The 16,809-nt window shown below is 36.1% G+C and overlaps 2 long non-coding RNA genes across 6 annotated transcripts; one reads left to right on the forward strand and one right to left on the reverse strand.

The window, feature by feature from the left end:
* The first annotated feature begins 1,159 nt into the window (after positions 1–1,159).
* LOC144634719 (uncharacterized) lies at positions 1,160–14,996 on the forward strand. 5 transcript variants are annotated; one of them, XR_013567235.1, is made up of 9 exons: positions 1,160–1,432; positions 5,908–5,989; positions 6,974–7,013; positions 7,190–7,280; positions 7,725–7,854; positions 8,381–8,432; positions 8,966–9,113; positions 9,608–9,686; positions 13,085–14,996. It is a non-coding gene; the product is annotated as an uncharacterized LOC144634719 (long non-coding RNA). The 5 variants fall into 5 exon arrangements; XR_013567237.1 differs by lacking the exon at positions 1,160–1,432 and having other exon boundaries at positions 5,849–5,989; positions 6,974–7,007; XR_013567236.1 differs by lacking the exon at positions 1,160–1,432 and having other exon boundaries at positions 8,966–9,099.
* Positions 4,309–4,964, reverse strand: LOC144634747 (uncharacterized). Its single transcript, XR_013567260.1, has 3 exons — positions 4,848–4,964; positions 4,657–4,763; positions 4,309–4,449 (listed from the first exon to the last, which is right to left on the reverse strand). It is a non-coding gene; the product is annotated as an uncharacterized LOC144634747 (long non-coding RNA).
* Positions 14,997–16,809: the final 1,813 nt, after the last annotated feature.

The raw sequence follows: 16,809 nt of genomic DNA on the forward strand, positions 1-16,809 counted from the left end.
GCCTTTTTCAAAGATTGGAACAGCTCACATATTTAGCAGGTGAGTGACGGGTAAAATTGAATTCGATTATGATCATGATATGTAAGTATAAGACAGCTAATCATCCACTTCTATCAATTAAATCAAGTGTCCAGATGATCATACAAGCTTTTGTTTGTTACCATTTTTTAAACTGTCATATGAGAATAACTGAAGTACAATATGTGTTGGCTATTTTGATTATTCCTGTTCTCCATGTACCATTTTCTCTGTGGCATGAGTGGATCCACTTTTTCTTTTCTGTTTACAAGCGCTTCAACGAGACACATTTGGCTCTCTCAGTTCTGGTAAGTAAAAATGCATATGTTTATTATGGTTCAAACTTTTGTTTGATTTTGCTTTGCTTTGCCTTGCCCTCTCTCGGGATGTTTATACGTACTCATTATTTATAATACTCCAAGTGCATATTATTTTTCTATTACCGGTAGCTATTTTTATATGATACTTCTGGGTGTTTGTACATGATAATTTTAAATGCCAATGCTTTTTAGATTTTGGCTTTTTGTACATGGTTTACATTTGGCTCTCACAGTTCTGGTAAGTAAAAATGCATTATGTTTATTATGGTTCACTCTTTTGTTTGATTTTACTTTGCTTTGCCTTGTTCTGGGATGTTTTTATGTACTCATTATTTGATACTCCAAGTGCATATTATTTTTCTATTGGCTATTTTTATATGATACTATTGGGTGTTTGTACATGATAATTTTAAATGCCAAGGCTTTTTTAGATTTTGGGTATTTGTACATGATTAATTTAAGACCAGACCACTTAGCTTGGAAAGCTTGGAACAGCTCGTAAGCAGGTGAGTGACGGGTTAAATCGAATTCAATTATGATCATGATATGTAAGTATAATACAGCTAATCATCCACTTCTATCAATTAAATCAAGTGTTCAGATGATCATACAAGCTTTTGTTTGTTACCATTTTTTAAAAACTGTCATTTGAGAATAACTGTAGTACATTTGTTGGCTATTTTGATTATTCCTGTTCTCTATGTTAGCATTTACTCTGTGACATGAGTGGATCCACTTTTCCTTTTCTGTTTACATGTGTTTCAATGAGACACATTTGGCTCTCAAGAATTAGACAGTTCTGGTAAGTAAAAATGCATATGTTTATTATGGTTAAAACTTTTGTTTGATTTTACTTTGCTTCGCCTTCTCCTGGGATATTTTTACATACTTATTATTTGATACTCCAAGTATATTATTTTTCTATTGGCTTTTTTTGTATGATACTATTGGGTGTTTGTACATGATAATTTTAAGTGCCAATGCTTTTTAGATTTTGGGTATTTGTACATGATTAATTTAAGACCAGACCACTAAGGATTTTATCGCCATTTAAGCCTTTTTTCAAAGTTTGGAACAGATCGGATATTTAGCAGGTGAGTGACGAGTAAAATTGAATTCAATTCACCAATCACTTTCTTCCCACGACAATAATGCGCAACTTGTAAAGCATTTGCCATATGCTCACAAATGCCATTTTTATCCTGCTTCTTACGGCAACAACAAACATGTATTGGTTTTGTGCTAGGAAATGAAGCAAGAGAGACTTGTAATGGGCTGCGACTGACATACCGGTATTTAAGCCTTTTTCTGGGCTGTTCATTCAAGGGGGCCAGGGGGGGGGGGGGGAGGGCAGTTGCCCCTGCCAGGAAAACCCAAAAAACTTAGAAAACTGACAAAAAAATGTAAGAAAACTAACTAAAGAGTGTGTGGTGTTTGCCCCCACAGACAAAAAATCCTAGGTCCCACCCTGTTTTCCAAAAGCCATTTGCTCACAGATACTGGTAGTTATGTTTTTATATTTTTTGTAAGCCTACTTCTCTGCTCACCTCAAAAAGATGTTTTTATAATTTAGTGTATTTTTAAAAATTAACTTAGGTGAATAAATTTGCTAGTCTTTTTATTCTTTTTAATCCTTTTATTGATCTTCTGTATTTATTATATACTAATTACAGTAAGTTTTTTAATATAGATATGTACTTTTTAATTGTTAAGAACTTGTAAAGCGCTTTTGAAAAGTAAAATATTTTTCAAGGCTACATGTACTTTTTACAGCAATGATAAGAAATAGGTCTGCAATGCATTCATGTGAGCGTCACATGTTATTTTACTTATTAGGCTAAAATTGAATTATAAAAAAAATAAGAAATTTAATTTCTACGTTAAAATATTTCCTAATAAATGACAGAAGTGGTGTTAAAGTAACTCCAAACCCTCAATTCCAAGTGCATGCAATTTTACTATTGGGTATTTTTATGTGCATCCTTTTTTTACTGCTTTGATGTTTTTACTTAATAACGATGAGATCTATATCCAATTGCCATGCATGTTTTCCTGGTGTCCTTGTAAACCACTTTTATCAATTGTGATGCACTCGCCAGTTACGTACTTCTCGCAATAATTAACTTTTATGCAATCGCCATGTGTTGACATAATTATGACATGTTCACTTAACTTTCTTCTCACAGTAATAAACAACTTTAGAAGCAAATACCATGGCCTGGCTCCTGACATTCTTTTTTTAGCTCCTTTTCAAAGCCATATTACAGAAGCAACTTTTTAATTACACCCAAACTATATTGACTTCTCAAGAGTACTTGTTGATCCACACAGCATTCATACTCATACTGGAAGTCAAGGGCTAGCACAAAATGAAAGGATAGACCTTCCTCGTTCTTTTGTCAAGAGTACTTGTCGATTCAACACGATTCGCACAACAAGATGTACTTTACTCAAACTCAAGGGCTAGCACAAAATGAAAATAGAAACCTTCCTCGTTCTTAAAACATTCCATCAAACGGAATCGATTTGATTGAATCGATTTCGACCGATTTGCACAGTCATGACCTGCATCACCTGAAGTCAACTGATCGATTCGAGACGATTTGTCTGCCTTGATCTCTACCCGTCATACCGGAATTCAACTTGGCAAAAATGAGGGTTAAAAATGTTAATTCGATTCGAACTAATCGATTCGATTCGATTTTGTCTGCATTGATCTCTACCCGTCATACCGGAATTCAACTTGGCAAAAATGAGGGTTAAAAAGGTTGTTAATTCGATTCGAACTGATCGATTCGAGACGATTTTTTTTTTGTCTGCATTGATCGCTACCCGTCATACCGGAATTCAACTTGGCAAAAATGAGGGTTAAAAATTAAAAGCTGTTAATTTGATTCAAACCGATCAATTCGAGACAATTTGTCTGCCTTGATCTCTACCCGTCATACCTGAATTCAACTTGGCAAAAATGAGGGTTAAAAAGGTTGTTAATTCGATTCAAACTGATCGATTCGAGACGATTTATCTGCATTGATCTCTACGCTACCCGACATACCGGAAGTCAACTTGGTAATAATGAGGGTTAAAAATGTTAATTCGATTCGATTTTGTCTGCATTGATCTCTACCCGTCATACCGGAATTCAACTTGGCAAAAAGGAGGGTTAAAAAGGTTGTTAATTCGATTCAAACTGATCGATTCGAGACGATTTGTCTGCCTTGATCTCTACACGTCATACCGGAATTCAACTTGGCAAAAATGAGGGTTAAAAATGTTAATTCGATTCGAACCGATCGATTCGATTCGATTTTGTCTGCATTGATCTCTACCCGTCATACCGGAATTCAACTTGGCAAAAATGAGGGTTAAAAATTAAACGCTGATCGATTCGATTCAAACCGATCAATTCGAGATGATTTGTCTGCCTTGATCTCTACCCGTCATACCGGAATTCAACTTGGCAAAAAGGAGGGTTAAAAAGGTTGTTAATTCGATTCGAACTGATCAATTCGAGAAGATTTGTCTGCCTTGATCTCTACCCGTCATACCAACCCTCCAAGTTAAGCCTTTTGTCGCCTGCGTTTTTTGGGGGGGTTTTGCCCCCCCCGGGGAAAAAAATTTAAAAAAGATTAAGTGTTTTTGATTTTCGCCCCCCCACCCCGGGCGCCCAACTAAAAAAAAAAGGGGGGGTAACCAGAATTCAACTTGGCAAAACTGAGGGTTAAAAAGGTTGTTAATTCGATTCAAACTGATCGATTCGAGACGATTTGTCTGCCTTGATCTCTACCCGTCATACCGAAATTCAACTTGGCAAAAATGAGGGTTAAAAATTAAATGTTAATTCGATTCGAACCGATCGATTCGATTCGATTTTGTCTGCATTGATCTCTACCCGTCATACCGGAATTCAACTTGGCAAAAATGAGGGTTAAAAATTAAACGCTGATCGATTCGATTCAAACCGATCAATTCGAGACGATTTGTCTGCCTTGATCTCTACCCGTCATACCGGAATTCAACTTGGCAAAAAGGAGGGTTAAAAAGGTTGTTAATTCGATTCGAACTGATCAATTCGAGAAGATTTGTCTGCCTTGATCTCTACCCGTCATACCTAACCAGAATTCAACTTGGCAAAACTGAGGGTTAAAAAGGTTGTTAATTCGATTCAAACTGATCGATTCGAGACGATTTGTCTGCCTTGATCTCTACCCGTCATACCGAAATTCAACTTGGCAAAAATGAGGGTTAAAAATGTTAATTCAATTCGAACTGATCGATTCGATTCGATTTTGTCTGCATTGATCTCTACCCGTCATACCGGAATTCAACTTGGCAAAAATGAGGGTTAAAAATTAAAAGCTGTTAATTCGATTCGAACCGATCAATTCGAGACGATTTGTCTGCCTTGATCTCTACCCGTCATACCTGAATTCAACTTGACAAAAAGGAGGGTTAAAAAGGTTGTTAATTCGATTCGATTTTGTCTGCATTGATCTCTACCCGTCATACCGGAATTCAACTTGGCAAAAAGGAGGGTTAAAAAGGTTGTTAATTCGATTCGAACTGATCGATTCGAGACGATTTGTCTAACTTGATCTCTACCCGTCATACCGGAATTCAACTTGGCAAAAATGAGGGTTAAAAATTAAACGCTGTTACCGGTAATTCGATTCAAACCGATCAATTCGAGACGATTTGTCTGCCTTGATCTCTACCCGTCATACCGGAATTCAACTTGACAAAAAGGAGGGTTAAAAAGGTTGTTAATTCGATTCGAACTGATCGATTCGATTCGATTTTGTCTGCATTGATCTCTACCCGTCATACTGGAATTCAACGCAAAAAGGAGGGTTAAAAAGGTTGTTAATTCGATTCGAACTGATCGATTCGAGATGATTTGTCTGCCTTGATCTCTACCCGTCATACCGGAATTCAACTTGGCAAAAATGAGGGTTAAAAATGTTAATTTGATTCGAACTGATCGTATTCGATTCGATTTTGTCTGCATTGATCTCTACCCGTCATACCGGAATTCAACTTGGCAAAAATGAGGGTTAAAAAGGTTGTTAATTCGATTCAAACTGATTGATTCGAGACGATTTGTCTGCATTGATCTCTACCCGTCATACCGGAATTCAACTTGGCAAAAATGAGGGTTAAAAATTAAAGGCTGTTAATTCGATTCGAACCAATCAATTTGAGACGATTTGTCTGCCTTGATCGCTACCCGTCATACCGGAATTCAACTTAATTTGGCAAAAAGGAGGGTTAAAAAGGTTGTTAATTCGATTCGAACTGATCGATTCGAGACGATTTGTCTATCTTGATCTTTAACCGACATACCGGAAGTCAACTTTGCAAAAAGGAGAGTTAAAAAACGTTGTTAATTCGATTCGAACCGATTGATTTGAGTCAAAATCATCAGAAATTTCATATCTTCTCACAACCATGTATCGTGTACATCCTCTATGTATTGAAACTGTCTGTTTTTTATGTCTGTCTGTTTTTTTTTTTTTTATGACACTCTTCTCCTTGCTGTACTGTTCTTTGTTTTCTTAATATTTTTCAGGTTTTTTTGCCTGGATCACCTGGATGGCAATCTATATCCATCTGACTGGTGCTATTTCTGGATATATAATTATGTGTAAAAGGTAAGGTATAGCTATACTGGAATATAATTTTCTGGAATAAAATTTGTGACTTTTTTGTGAGGCTCTGTAGACTTTTGTTATAAAGACAACATCTTGCCAAAAGAGCAATTTTTTATTTGAAGAAGTTAATTGGGAATTTGAGTGAAGAGAAGTTTAAAAAGGTATTTTGAGAGTTAATTATAATTAATGTAGTAAACGAACAGAATAAGTAATCTCGTTCCCACATCTCGCGGGTTAGACAAAGCCGGAAGGGGAGATCTGGCCAAGTAAGAAAATTCAATTTTTTTGATTGGCTCTTTCAAAGCATGGCTGTCACAGCGCTAAAATTTGAATGTGCGATGCCGCCCCAAGGGAATTCAATGTCTGTATTTTATGCAAATTATAGCTTGCACGCAATCATAATATATTCTTGTTGGGATGTTTCGTTGTTTATAGTCGGCCTCAAAAGACAAGAAGATTTCGTTTTAGTTCTTTGTAGCATTATAAAGCTATTTCAAACGAAAAACGATGTTTAAAAAACAGAATCTGCCGTAAGAATATTTACGTTTGATTACGTGACCGGATCAAATTTGCATAAAATCTAGACATGTCTCAAACTTTGCATGTAACCGCCGAATAAACAATTTTTTTAAATCAAACAAATATTTTTACCCGACCTAAAAGCCTTCATGATTGCCTTTTGCTTAGTAAAATACTCTGCTAGATATTATTCCAGGAAAGACGAGAATGGTAAAGCATTCGTTATTCATATAGTTCAGGATTGGTTATTTATTTGATTGCCATTTTCTTAGAATTGTCTAGGGCATGCGCAATTGACTCGCCTGCCACATTCCTGACAGGCAATCACGTGGTACAAATCGGATTTGACCAGATCTCGCCTTCGGCTTCGCCCGCGAGATCTGGGAACGAGATTACAGAATAAGATTAAATCTTATTGTGAATAGTACTTTACCTTAATTTAGCATTCTTATTTTTTTTTTTCAGAATCAACCTTGAGAGTTGGGGGTGCAGCTTACATGTACATGTATGTACAAGTGCAGCTTATACACATGTCTTTACGGTTATTAAATTTTTTAATGGAACACAAATTAATAATCTGTAATTTTAAAATTTAGTGAGCAATCTCTTTTCTAAAAATCCGTAAAATTATATTCCATAATCCTTGAACTCTAACAGGGCCTCTTTTGTGTCTGTTTACAGCTTGAATCATCATTGTAAATTGCACCTTAAAAGAAGAGAAGACCCTGGAAATGAGGAGGGTTTGTTGTATCAAAATGGCAACAATGAAAAAGTAAGTATACAATTATAACCACATTGAACACTGGCTCTTAATTTGCAGTATAATGCTTTTTGAAGTGTCATTGCGGTGGTTTCGTTTCGTTGTTTCGGTTTTGATACATGCCCAGTTTGTTAACCTACTTTTCTTGAAAATAACACCAAATTGATATAGTCACCCTTCTAATAGTTTTGTAAACACAAAATTATTGGTTTTTTTTTTTACAAATCCAGCTGGTAAATGTGCCCAGTAGTTTACGCTTCAAAGACTGCATGTTAATTGTGTGTCCTCCTTGCCTTAAGACTAAAGCTTGTGTTATTTTGTTTTATGAATTTTGAAACAGTAGCAATGAATGCAGTCTAATTTTAATCGCCTGAAACAGTCACCTTCAGCGAAGGCACTGGTTCCTAATTATCACAGAGCTACAAAAACTTAAGTATATCTTTGATTACTTTTCAGACAAAAGAAGAAGTGTAAATCTATCAAGCATGTTCCTATTCCTGTCCACAAAGAAGGAGTTGACAAACATTCTAGTACTGCCGAGATGCAGATTGCTTGGACAATGCTTTCAAGCTGTCATAGCAGAAAGGTAACCTGAAATTTTGGCAGTTTTCTGTTTCATATATTTCTTTGAGGAGAAGGGTCAGAGGGCTTAATTTTTTACAGTAAAATTTTAGGTAAAGGGATTAATGAACACATGATGCATAATCTCAACAAGACTGCATTGATCAAAACCCTTTCTTCTTCTTAATTTCCTGGAATAAAACTTCTGACTTTGTGTGGCCCTGTTAGGGGATCTGTCAATAATACATAATCCTCTAAGTAAATTTTGGAAATAATTCATATCCCAATTAAAAATAATTATAACCCTAAAAGTGATGACTGATAATAATCTGTATTGTAATGTACATACTAATCCGTGGTCTTTTGTAATAAACTGACAACATTTTGGTCAAAAGAGCATCTCTTTCTGAAGAATTTGGGAATTTGAGTGAATAAAAGCTTCAAAAGGTAATTTGAGAGTTAATTAATGAAGTAAATGCACAGCATAAAATTAAATCTTATTGCGCATAGCAACCAACTACTTTAACTTAGCATTCTTAATTTTTTTTCAGAATCCTGAACCTCGAAAGTTGGGGGTGCAGCTTATATACACAAGTCCTTACGGTAATTTTGTAATGGAACACAAAATAAATAATCCATAATTTTTACATTTAGTGACCAGTCTCTTCTCTGAATACCCCTAATATTCCATAATCCTGAAACCCTAACAGGGCCTCTTTTGTGTGTGTTTACAGCAGTAAGCTTGAATCATCAGTGTGAATTGCACTTCAAAAGAAGAGAAGACAAGCGATACATTCTGTTGCGTGTGTACATGTTTAAATTTTTGCCCTGTCTACATATATTCCCACTACACCCCCTGCTTCATGTCCCTTCAGTGTGAAAAACACATGATTTTGTCGCTGCTACATATTAATGTCGCTGTAACATGTCCCTGCGTGTTGTCCACATGTGTGCATGCAGAGACCTTTTAAGACCTTAAATAAGCTTGTGTTATTTTGTTTTATGAATTTTGAAACAGTAGAAATGAATGAAGTTTATAAATCACCTGAAACAGTCACCGTCAGCAGAGACATGCATGGGCTGCTAATTATCACAGAGCTACAATAAGCTTTAGTACATATTTGATTACTTTTCAGACTTGAGAAGAAGTGTAAATCCATCTGGCATGCATTGATCCTATTCTTGTCCCACAAAGGAGGAGAGCTACAGTGTAGTTGGCAAAAATTTTAGTACTGTCGAGATGCAGATTGCTTGGACATGCTTTTAAACTGTAAGGGCAGAAAGGTAACCTGAAATTTTGGCGGAGTTTTTAATTTTTGCTGTATTGGGTAAAAGGATTAGTGAACACATGAAATCATGAAGTAAAACTGCATTGATCGAAACCGTTGGAAGATCCAAAGTTGTTTACAAAGGAAATTGTTCTTGTGGCATTGATTACATTGGTGAGCCTGTGAGAAACTTAGCCCATCACATTCTTTCACCTGGCGTGTTCTCTCCTCAGCACAGACATTCCATATTTATTAGCGTAGGATTGTTGAAAGGCTAATGATCCAACAGTTCTTCCCCAGCTTAAACAAACAAGTTATTTCTTATGTTTTCAAACTTTTCCGAACAGGAGTTACATAAGATATACCGGTATGCTTGCATGTGGATGGTTTTACATTTTTATTTTACAATATTTAACTTTTTTAGCCATGTAAATGGTATATGTAATTATCTTGATTTTACCATTCACCACTGACATTAGTGACAACAGTAATTTTGTAATTTTTTTGTAGCAAGAATCATACCTCGGGCAGTTTCCATCAGATTTGCAGTGGGAATGATTGAAAAACCTGATAATTGATACTCCTCCAGGTATGTGGATAATTTGTAGAGTGTAATTATTATTTAAAGGGCTTGAAGGTGCTGATTAGAGAAGTGTGGTCTCCAAATGACTAAGAGGCTCCGACTGAGAATATGGAGAATCGTTGGACAGGCTGGGGAAATCGAAAATCTTGAAACTTTGCCTGAATAACACCTTTGGGGAACTATGTTCGAAAATATTATTCTCATCTTCTAGGAATTTATGGTTTTCGAGAAATTAAGAAAAAACGAAAATAACGGTTTTTGGCTCATTAAATATGCAAAAAATATGCGTAAAAATGGCAAAGTTCTCGATATTCCTATGAGAGCAATTTTCAATGCTTTAAATCGAAATAAACTTAGAATAATAGCTTGACCTTTCTTCTTTCAGGCAACATAAACTTTCATTTTTTTCCGGCTATTTTGAGGTTTTCTTCGCCTTTTAAAATATTGCTTTATCAAGCACTTCGGGAAAGGGCAAAAATTGAGAAACTTTGGAGGCCGAAAAAGCACCTTGATATGTCCGATATGGAGTCGAAATAAACACTGTGCAAAAGCTCAATGTCTCGTCTGTTATAATATTAAATAAAAAATCTGGGTACTCAAGATTCACACAAATGAGAAACGAAAGTTTACGACCTCCTCGTGCCTAATTTGCATAAAGCTAATTTTTGAATTCATCCTCCGCTAAGTGATCTGGTCCGCTAAATTTACATTTAGAAGCTATGATTTGCACAAAGAAAGCAATTGTAAACTTTATTTGATTTTGTTGACGTCTTATGCCTATCAACAGGTTATATAGACGCGAAGAAAGAAGAAAAAAATAGTAAAATCATCGACTGAGCTCATTGCGTGACCTGCGTCACGTTATGAATTTTCTTGTCAATAATTGAATTAAAAAGATCGGAGGAAAGATTTGTTTGTTAGGACTCTTACATTTCAAATTTAAGATTAAAGATTAAGATAATATCATTCACTTTAATACCTGAAATTGGGAATGATTTGTATATTTTATTTACTTGCGTAACTTACATCAAAAATATAAATCGTGTAGTTATTATTAATTTGGAAGTTTACTTTTTACGAACATAAACGTACATAATTATTAAAACTATGATGGACATATATCGCTGTTAGCTTCCGTTCAGTTGTCATTAATGGAAATAAAATACGAAAAGTTTCTCATCTTGTTTTAAAACAACTATATAAAAGGTTTTGATCGTGCAAAATCCATTCATTCATTCATATGTACATCACAAAATTAGATTAAAGAAACCGAACATGTACACAGCGACAGGACCCGGCGTCAGGACATTTAACACAAAGCACGAAATTATTCGGCTGAAATTTAAAAATAGAATGACCCTTTACAGTTGTGCCTCTCTTGTTGGTGGGGCTTGGAGTCCAAGCCCAGAAAATCCAGACTTTGTCCAGTTTGTAAATTACCATGCAAAAGCACACTTCAAATTTTGTTACAGCTTGTCTGACAGAAACTGAAAGCATCGATAGCGAAGGAAAATTGTTAGTTGCCCGTGCAGGTAAGGTAAAATATTTGGTATATAACTGCCAGAACGAATATCTGGCATCACTGGCTGAAAACCAACGTCTGTCACTTAATGCCTTCGCAAAAGTGTTAGTCTACAGAACGAGTGGTTTAGCGCGGCGCGAAGGATCAAGCGGATAAACAACTGGTACCACTTAGCAATCGCGTGCACGCTCTTGTGTTTGCACTCGCCTGCTCGCACGTTTACATACGCTTTCTATCCCTTGAGCAACACCGCTTGTTCTGAAGGCTAGTAGGGTAAGGTCAACTGTCATTTTATAACTTAAAACCAAAAGCGATTTTCACAATATTAAAGAAAGTGTTTTAACTTAAAAGTCTAGGAAATACTATAGTAATCATGTAAGCTATTATTCATTAAATTTTTACTTGGAGGTTGTTACTGTGGGCTTAAAACAAAATTAAGTAACAGAAAGTTAATGCTTATGTGATCTAGCTCAAAAAAGCATACCCGTCTCATGTAAAACAGAGTAGGGTTGCTTGTAGTTCCGCGATCGTCCCTGAGTAAAAGAAGGCTTATGACTCGCAATTTCCATTGGTATAGAACATCTTGCTCTCCAGTCCGCCAGCGAAAGAGCGTGTTCTTGTATTTATGGCAAACTGTCATATGTTCTTGGCATTCTTGCGCTACAAAAATCCTAAGGTATTGGATAGTTAAGCTTGTATTAATTCAGATACCCATACGTAAAAGTGGTTCAAAGAAAAAAAAAAATTTTAACTTACCTGCACGGGCAACTAACAATTTTCCTTCGCTATCGATGCTTTCAGTTTCTGTCAGACAAGCTGTAACAAAATTTGAAGTGTGCTTTTGCATGGTTTGGTAATTTACAAACTGGACAAATTCTGGATTTTCTGGGCTTGGACTCCAAGCCCCACCAACAAGAGAGGCACAACTGTAAAGGGTCATTCTATTTTTAAATTTCAGCCGAATAATTCAAGGCTAATTTCTTGGTATGGGAGGTGCAGTCCCAGGGTGGGTACTCGAAGTATACATGGCGGGGGGGGGGGGGGGGTCAGCTTAATGCTTTTAATGCACAATGCTAGAAAAAGTTCGAATGAATATTTTTCTGACCCACTGCATGATTGCAACGAAAACCTGAATAAATTAGTTCACTCGGAGATAAACCCAAAAAAATACACATACTCTTTAAGAGCTAAAAAAATATGATAGGTCTCTTGGCCCAAAAAAATACCGAGCACGTATATTTTCAACCAAAAAAATTCGTCAGACCCCCCCTCATGTATACTTCGAGTACTCCCCCTGGGGGCGCAGTGGCCTAATGGTTAGCATGCTGGACTCCGGACATTACAGGGTCTTAGGTAGGTGTACAAATGGGTACCGGCGAAATAATGCTGGGGGTACCCTGTGATGGACTAGCATCCCATCCAGGGAACCAGGATAAGCTCCAGCAGTATGTGCCACTGGTTCAAGGCTGCCCTTTATTTCTGGGTGGAGCTTATAAGCAGAATAATAAAGGTTTTGAATTGAGCCATAGCAACATTGAATGAACTCAATGAAATAAATTTCTGTTAAATGGGAGAGGGGGGCTTATAACAATGTTGATCATAATACATAATTTTTTATTATCTGGATGTGCATAGTTAAGCTTTTAAAAACTTGTAACCAAATCAAATTCATTTCAATATTTGGAGCGATATTAAGAGAGGAGGCTTATATTTTCTGTCTAGACAAAGATGAGCTTTTTTCTACTGCGGTCAGATAATGAGATACTTGTGTCAGAAATCCTAGTGACCCCATTCAAGTAGCGTCAGTACATTTCAACAGTAATTGTTCAAGCTATGGATCTTTTGCTTGCAAATCTTCAGTATTTTTCAACTTTCTTTGCAGGTTTTTTTCCACAGTGTTTAAGTTTAACAAAGTCCTCAGAGGAAGAGCAATGCATAACTCACCAACACTCAATGCAGCAAAGTACAATTACATCCAAACTGTAATGTTACAAATGACTAACAGTAAAGATCATAAAAGGACATTGATGTAGTCAGTTGGATATGCTGTGTTTAAAGTCCAGACAAGATTTCTTTTCTACTAACAAACGATATTGAGAAGATCAAGCGATCAACTTCTGATTTCTCCTTACATTGTTGGTCCGCTGTCCATCAGTCAAGTGACGAGAACAAAGACAATCATCAACTGGAGAATACGTCTGAAAACCACCAAATTCTCCAAACAAACATTAAAAGAAATGTATGGGAATTAGTAAGGAGAATTGAAATGAAACGAAAGAATAACTAAACAGCATCTTGATTAGGAACGACCTCAATTGCATTTACTTTCAACACACATTTACATAATACAATGATGAACAAAACAAAACCAGTTGGTTGCCATAATAGATTTGAATCTGGGATGACTTTATGTAATCATGCTTGAAAAGTTAATCTTGCTACCAGCTTCCAATGACAACAGCGATATTAAAAAATAACCAACATAAACAGTAATATAAACTATACACTGATAACAAAATATCATTATTAAATACTTTAAGGAAAGATGAGCAATAAAATTATGTAACATTTCAATGACCACATGCCATACACATTTACATTTGAAAATGTTACAAATGACAATGTGCAGGGTTTAACGTTCATTGAAACATTATGTAGTTAAATTGCTTGTTTAATCTTAATGTATTTATATAAATTCTTTAGTTGTTATAAAATCTTTAGTTGTTATAAATAAATACTTTAAGATAAAGATGAGCAATAGAATTGCATAAAATTTCGATGACCCCATGCCGGCATGCACATTTACATTTGATATTTTACAAATGACAATGTGCAGGGTGTTCATTGAAACCTTATAGTTTTTGGTAGTTCAATCGCTCCTCTTAATCTTTATGTATTTATTTTAAATCTTTAGCTGTTAAAAATAATAACTTAATTAACAATAAATATAATTTAAAAATAGAAATAAAAACTTGGAACCTGCTATCAAGGTATTTTTCATGCGTGGTTACATGAAATCATCCCACTTTCAACTCTTACATGGCAACCAATTGAAGAGGTTACAGATTTAACTTGCTTTGCAATTTCTTATTTCATATGTGAAAGTGTGTTAAATTTAAAAGTAAGTGTAGTTGTTCTCGATCAAGGTATTTGTCACTGAGATCTGTACTAGGATGTTTACATAGCCAATAAATCTAGTACAGTCAACTCTCGTTATAGCAGACACGCTCAGGGTATCGTTTATTGTCCATTATAGCGAGAGTCTGTAATAGTGGGAGTCACTTCCAGTCAAACCTCTTTCGCCGGGGATCTGGATTTTGTCCGTAATAGCAAGTGTCCACAAGGTGAGAGTTGACTGTACCCATGCAGTAACCTTTATTTGGGAAGCTCGGAAACTATAACAGTAAAGTCAGTTATGAATCGAATGGAAATAAATGTAAGTTGTACCTAGCGCTGTCTGAATTGTATTCTAGAAAAAAATGTTCTGCAGTCCCTGGTGATTAGTTGGATTGCAAAAAAAGTAACAATCTTGAAAGGACGGAGTTGGAGTGGAAAAGTTAAGGACTGGGGGGAGGGGTGGGGGTAGACTTGCTTACAGGTCGAGCTCACAGGGTCTTCTACCACCAAACTGGAAACGAGAAGCGAACGACTTTTAGAAAGTCTAAGGGCGGCTAATAACGAACAGGAGTCACATACTTTTGCGTAAGGATCAATGACCACTCAATAGGCTAGTTTCGAATTACGCTCCACTGATCACAAACAAACAAATAAATAAAGTCGAGGTTGTGAAATGATTTCAATTTCTCTTTTGTTTTATTTTTCTGGACCTCAACTTCACTCCTTTTTCCTTCCCCCTCCCCCTCCCCCTCACTGTGTTTTCAGCCTCACTCCTACTACGCTAGGGCACGTTTCTTCCTATCCCCAATCCTCTCCTGAGTGAGGATCCAAGATGGCGCCCAATCAAAATGCATTAGAATATGCTCGCTAATTTGATCATGCTCCATTTCATTATTATTATTTCTTAAATATTTTTACTTAATTTCTGAATATTTAAAATTTATTTAAATTTAAATTAAATTTTAAATTGGTTGTCCCTCCCCTTTTCCGATTTACAAGCCGGAGTACCCCCCTGGGCCCCCCCTCCCCGGATATAAGCCCACCTCTGCTGGATGACAGTAATGAACAGGGCTAAATGTTGCTTTATTATGCGTTTTTAACTTACAAGCATATTTCGATCAACACTCGCGTGGCTCGTTTCGAAACGATGTTTTTATTCGGCTCATAAGCCCTCCCGGATATAAGTCCCTCCGCTTATAAGCCCACTCAAAACCCCTTAGGAAGTTGTATAAGCCCAGGGCTTATAACCGGAATTTTACGGTATTTTGTTTGTCAGTGTTGGCTCAGATGAAATCAGAAAAGCGGTGAGTTTGAGCAGAAACAGATTTCAAAAAGGCGATTCATTTATTGTCAGTGACATAATGATGAAAGCTAATAAACAGACTGTTTTTTCATTTACGTGATACATCTGATCTTCTGAAAGCTTCCGTTTGCAAAATTTTTCCTTTCAGTTTGGCAATTTGCTCAGTTGTTATATTTAGCAGTCGCTCATGTTTAACCATTTGAATTTAATAAAAATGTTTTAACTTTTACTTCATGCATTGTTTTTTCTATTATAATAAAAAGAAATTTACACGGTGGCTTGAAGATATGAATTTTATTTTCTCGTAGTAAAAGCAATAATTTACTCATTCGCTGCGCTCATATTTTGTAAAATATTGCTTTACCACTCGATAATAAAATTCATATTTAATATAGGGAATACAGGGGAATACAGGAGAATACAGGGGGATCAGGGAGAATACATGAGAGTACAGGGGAATACATGAGAATACAGGGGAATACATGAAAATACAGGGGAATGCAGGAGAATACAGTGGAATACATGAGAATACAGGGGAATACATTAGAATAACAGGGGAATACATGAGAATACAGGGGGAATACACGAGAATACAGGGGAATACAGGGGGAATACAGGAGAATACAGGGGAATACTTAGTTATAGTTTGTTTTTTTTTTATGAGAATACAGGGGAATACATGAGAATACAGGGGAATACAGAGCAATATATGATGAGAATACAGGGGATTACAGGAGAATATATGGGAATACATGAGAATACAGGGGAATACAGGAGAATTCATGGGAATACATAAGAATACATGGGAATTAATCCATGAGAATACAGGGGAATACAATATCTGTATACACTATAATAAGGGATACATAAATTACATACCCCAGAGTGTATACCGGTGACCCTACCGCTGACCAACCGCTGACGGACCGCGGAGCCGGGAGACAGTCTGGGCTCGAGATTGATTCGTTCCAGGATGGCGTCATCCACGTTGTCATCGAGGAACAATGGAAGACAGCCAGCCAAGGCAAAAAATGAAAAAATGCTACTAAAAATCTGAAAAATGTTATATTCTGTTTAAAAAATCGGAAAAAAGTGAGCATTTTTATGTAAACCACGAGCACTTTTTTAAAAAATAGCATTATTTTAGCACTTTTTTGGCAAAAAACGAGCACTGCTTTAAGCATTAA

Source organism: Oculina patagonica, chromosome 13 (genome assembly GCF_052425735.1).
Source record: "Oculina patagonica isolate OP01 chromosome 13, crgOcupat, whole genome shotgun sequence".
Lineage (NCBI taxonomy): Eukaryota > Metazoa > Cnidaria > Anthozoa > Scleractinia > Oculinidae > Oculina > Oculina patagonica.